Here is a 6,000-nt window from a genome sequence, read left to right as displayed (position 1 = left end):
GACTGGCACACCTGGTATTCTTGGTGCTGTTTTCAAGTAATATATGCGACTCTTTTGTGGCCTTGAAGATGAGCAGTGAGCAGTTATCGAGCAGTCAATATTATTAGATGAGAACAGCTTGGCCTTTTGTTAAGTACAGGGTCCGAGGACACTTGGCCTGCATTTTCTCAGCAGCTAGTTTTATAAAGAGTTTATGCCCATCTTGGCAGCTACCTAAAGTATTAAGTGCAGCTTAGGATATAAGCTTTTTGCCTCCAACGTTCTACACCTTGTCACACCATACTAATACCGAAAAGCGCGGATGCAGATTGGTTGCAAACGGTTAGAGGATATCGTCCGATATTCTTATGCAACGTCGTGTATGAGATATCAGCGAAGGGTCTGAAGTTCGTGGCAATCCATTTATTACAGCCACACCATGTGTGCAGGATGAAAGTCGTATCAAACTATGTGTTAAAGAGCTCCATACACGAGTGATTGTTAATGAAAACGTTACTAAGCCTATTTCAGTTCAATCATCTGTTTGTCAGGGCTGCCGTCTATCGCCTTAATTATTCTCATTATATCTTGAGCCCCTTTATCCTATAGTAACATCAAACACAGCATTTCGTGGCTTCTCACTATCGCGATGTAAAATCAAGATTTGTGCTTATGGTATTCACATCACCTTTTCATGTTCCGGAAAGAAATAGGGTCAGCGAGGTTTTGCACCTAACTGCGCAATTTTCTGACATGTTTACTTCATTACGGAAAAGAGCTCTGGCTAGGTCACTGAGACACAAAGCCCTGATTTTTTTTGGGTGTCATTAGGTGGCACTCCGATTGAAGAGTTGCACTATTTGGATGTTCCCTTCCTTCACTATCGCAACTGAGGCCCACACTGGTATTCGGAGATCTTGGCAGTTAGAGGCGACAAAAGCGGGCTTTCATGGCTATGGAGCTTTATCGCTTTCTACGAGCACAAGTCAGCAATGTCTTCTGGTTTCGAAGCCTATATATGTCATGAAGATGTTGCACTGTGCAAGGAAAACGTACTACAATGATTAGAATTTTGTTACTTTTGCATGCTGCTCTCAACCAGGTCCTATGGGGAAGGGCAATTTGTTTCTCCCTTTGGAAGGCGGTGGAGCTGGTCTTTACCACCTGTTTGCTAATGAGCTTGTTGCAAGTTAAGTCGAAGCTACGGGAGTAGTCCGCAGCAAAAAAAAAAATTAAAAAAATACAGGATTGCGTTTCAATCTGCTGCAGAGAGGGAATGGCATAAACCTCTTTAGAGGATTTTCAAAAATTGCATCGTCATTTTCATCCTCACTGTCGTCGTCATCCTCATCATTACCAATAACATTATCACCATGATTGCTATCACTTCTATCATTATTACCAACTACTTGCACCGTCATTGTCGTCGCTACTAAGTCATTATGATTGTCGCTGACTGCGTCATCATCATCATATCTAATATCATCATTATCCCTAAATGCATCGTTACTGCTATTATCGCTGCTATCGTTTTCACGCTAGATAAGGAGAATTAGGACCGATTTCTCTCAAGTGTATGCTGTCCTGGACGAGCCGCCCAGTTGCTACGGCATCTTGAGGCTTCTGTGAGCCTCCCTCAGTTTTTAGACTGGCTATGATGGGGAAATACGGGGTTATGGCTGGCTTGCATTAGGCAGCCTGGTGATTTGAGGCAGGAACTGTTTTAGTTTCTCGTCGTGTTAGGTTTTCCACCGCAAAAACCAAACAAACATGCCCGGCCTTGAGTAGTCATTGGCAAAAGTCGTTCGATTTCAAATCGACACATATTTGTTTTCTTTATTTCCTATTTATCTAATTTGGAGAAAGCCTGCAATACTGAGTTATAGAGCTGACACTCATATTCGATCTGTGCTAAAGGGGCCAACAGAATCTTGGGCAACAAAATTAATTTACTACGGTAAATGTAAGTTCGTGGAAACATTTCCTACGAGCATTCCGCACCTAATAGCGAAAAATGTTCTCGCCTTAATAAACGAATTGAGTCACTCCGCTCGTTTCCTGACAAAAATTTAGCAGACGTGCACCTGGAGTACATGTTTTGACGGGCAAGGTTCGAAACTGAGCTTAGAAATATTCCTTTTTGATAAAAATTTATTTTCTAGCAAGTGGCGGTGCGAAATGATGCGTCTGATAAAAATAAAAAGAAAATGTTCGCAGACAGAAAGGTGCTTTCGCGTCTTCCTACTCTGTGTGCAACCGTAGTGAAGGGGGATTTTTTTATTAGCGCCCTTTATGCATTTGTGCTGAAATCATCTGTCAATAAAATGAGAAAAAAGGTAAAAGTTGGCTTCGCTATATACCTCGGCTAAAAGTTTGAATATTTGTTCAAAGACGTCACTGGGTTGTGAAAAAATAAAATGGAACAGTGCTGAAAATGAAAGTCTGGAGATTATTATTCAGCAACTCGCTGCGGCGCCAAGGCTTGTCATTTCCCAACCTGCCAAGTTTTAAATACAAGCTGTGAAATCTAGAATGACCAGGCATCCTCTTGTCCGTATGATCCTCGCTGGAAGCAACTGAATTTCAACTCTGACGAAGCGTTAAAGGGTACCTGGCTATCTGCCCTCCTTCCGGAACTACGTTATTGTTCTGAAGAGCCTTCAACGCCCGACAACAATGTCTACGTCAGTGAGCGCCAGCTTCGATTTTCTTTCCTCGAACTTAAAGCCGATAGTCACGCAATAGCCTCCACAGCGTATGGCGGTAGGCTCCAAAGTGGTAGGCAACCCTGTACGTTAATCACTTTCAGAAGTCGATCCAGCGATAGAATTTCTTTTTCAGCATGCATGTGGTTCCCATTCAAACGGACAGTGTGCCGATTGATGCTGATGTGCTTGACAGATTGCGAGCTTGACAGAAACACTTTGTGAGGCCGCTATTTTTTGTGAGGCACGTCGTCCGGAGAGATATTGTCTTGCACTTCTCGACAGTGCGTATGAAAACACGTATCATCACTCACAATGCTAACGATTTTGTGGATCGCCAATCGGGCAAGCGTGCACTTGTCACTGCGTAGGCGTTGACAATAGGCTGTTTGCATTGCCTTGAGATCATTGCAGTACATGAGCAGACGATACGATACGAAGCAGGAGTCGCCATTTTCTTTGTGTTGGCGTTTGGACAGCACAGACGCCGGCACGAACTAGTAAGGATACTGAGACAGGCTTTCAGTATTGCAGCGGTAAATATACGTAATTTTTTTTGCTCGACTACTGTTCCCAAGGACGCGGGATCGAATCCCGGCCTCGGCAGCCGCTTTTCGATGGAGGCGAAAAGCAAGGCGCCCGTGTGCTGTGCGATGTCAGTGCACGTTAAAGAACCCCAGGTGGTCGAAATTTCCGGAGTCCTCCACTACGGCGTCTCTCAAAGCCTGAGTCTCTTTGGGACGTTAAACCCCACAAAACCAAACCAAACCATCAAATAGCAGAAACGATGTCTCATTTAGTATAGAAAACTTTAGTGATTCAAGCAGCATTGCGCACTACTTCTCTTGTCGCAAGAAGCGCCCTATCACGCTCCTCAGTTTTTATAGCTTTGCACGCTGTGTATGAAACGAAGTATAAAAACGTTTAACCCTCTACCATATTTTGTGGCGCTCTACGTTCGAAAGTACGGAATAAAAAGGTGATGTTAAAGGCCATATTGCGTATCTTCTTGAAGCGAAGCTCAAGAGTTTTTTTTCATATACCGACGATGTCGTATCAAATAATGATGGTCGTATACTACGCCTACTTGGTGATGCTCCAGTTGCACATTTAGCAGCTAAACTGAATACTTCACGAGTTTGTGGAAGTTGAGCATTTCGCACTGCGCGAAAAACGAAGATCGGGGAATAAACACATCCGTTTGAGTTGTCTGTGTGTGTTTCTTCCACGGTCTTCGTTTTTAGCACTGTGCATAATGCTTAGCAGCTAATAAGTAATGATGAAGACGAAAAGCTGTTGACAGCGTCTTCATTACAGTTAAACCAGACGTGAGAAGCTCATAACAAATATTATTAAAGACTAAAACGCCACCTCATACAACTAACAAGGCCAAAGCCTAACATACGTGGTCACTTCGCACTAACAATATGCGAATGGGTAATGTGGCAGCACCCATAGCAGATTTCTTCAACTATAGAAAAGGTTTGCTTCGATCATTCAAATGATTTGTTATCGCAATCGTTTAGGCTCAATTTACTTCTCATACGTGACCCGAAAATTAGAGCATGCGATTGGTACAGGAACCTTCCAAGTCGAGCTATAGTTCAAAGGTTCGAGTGTGTAAGCAGATTGCCGTAATGTTATTTTATTTCTTTATTTATTTATGAAATACTGCGAACATGTCGCATGTCCAAGCAGGAGAGGGAGTATACATAAGTGACAATATATCAGACATCAGCAAGCTCAAAAAGGCCAGCAAGAACAACCAGTTATACAATCTATGCAATAATGTCGAATAATACAGCAAGTGCAGTTGTGAGCAAAAGTGAAATACAACACTCAGCCGGTGGCGGAGCTCAAGAAAAATGTATCCCAACTTCATCTAGCAACAGCTATCTAAGATTGAGACAATAGTGGCAGTTCCCTATTTTATCTACATGCATATGCCGATGTCACCGTCTCTTACCCTGTCACTGGATGGCATTTCGATGCAGTTTTTTCGAGCTCTGTCACTGGCTGAGTGTTGTATACCACTTTTGCTCACGACTGTACATGACGCAATGAGACAAGATAACAAAATGCTGCAGTACATAAATCAAGGAGAGTGAAAGATTTGGGAACTGGGGGGTAGGGCATTCTATTCAAACACTGTTCGTGGATAAAAAGAGTAGAAGTGTCGGTGCGCGCTAAATTGGGTGCTAGACAGAAGCTGTGCTTATGGCGTGAGGGTTGCGAACTGGGCACGACTGCCCTGTTGCACCAGTGTTTCTGGACCGCACCTTACTGTGCTGAGTAACAAAGTAACTGGCCAATGTACTTGCGTAACTTCCAGCAGTATTTATATTATGAATTTGCATGCGTGGTCTCTATATGGAAGTGTTGCTGCCTTTCTACGCCGCCACCTTTGCCAAACATTTTCATTGTGCTGGAACTGCTTATAAACAAGGGCGTAAACAACAGAAACTCGAATTCTTTTACATGGCAAAGGTAGGCGCGCGCTGCGAGGCAACGACCTTCAAAAGCTGCAGGCTGGTCAACGCAACGCGGCGGTTTTTTTTTAAAAAACTTGTTTATAATTAGCGCCGAAGTGAACGTATCCGTGACGTCATTTGACGTCATGGTCCCCCAATTTTCATTGGTCGCTGGAACCCCTGAGCAGCCATGTTTTGTACGTATGGGCGTCTATGGAGCCTTCGCTACCATAGTACATATACATTGGAGAATCCGCAGGTTTTAAAGCGTTGACTGGTGACTTCGCAGCCGCTGGAAGCCGGTAATGCCATCTGATGACAGGGACTTGAATCCCGAGTCGGTTGACGCCCACGAGCACACTGTGAAGCTGTGTTTGTGCTATCAGACCAGGCACTACTGGATCAAGCGGTGGCTGGGCGAGAGTAACCACCTGCACAACAAGCAAAGAAAGATTGAGCATGCTGACCTGAAGAAATCCGCCGTGCCCTCGTGATGACGCATGAACATGATCACGCTATAATTGGGTTACAGAAACACTAAATTGACTACAGTCGCCTTCTGCAGCGGATCGGCGGAAATTGGCTAGGCGTAAGCTGTTTTGTGATGCAAAATAACCTTTATTATTGACGAAGTGTACGCCTCAGAATAATAAAAATATTTTATGACTAATTCCAAATCTCTACCGTTGCACATTAAGCATATTCTTAATAATTTCTCTCCGGAGCGACAGCCAAGTAGAATTCCTCATCAGCTGCGGTTCCAGAATCCGAGGTCATCATCATCATCATCATCATCATCATCATCATCAGCCTGACTATACCACTGCAGGGCGAAGGCCTCTCCC

This window comes from Amblyomma maculatum, chromosome 11, assembly GCF_055883805.1.
Source record: "Amblyomma maculatum isolate TAMU_Amacu chromosome 11, ASM5588380v1, whole genome shotgun sequence".
NCBI lineage: Eukaryota > Metazoa > Arthropoda > Arachnida > Ixodida > Ixodidae > Amblyomma > Amblyomma maculatum.
This window is presented reverse-complemented; position numbering follows the sequence as displayed.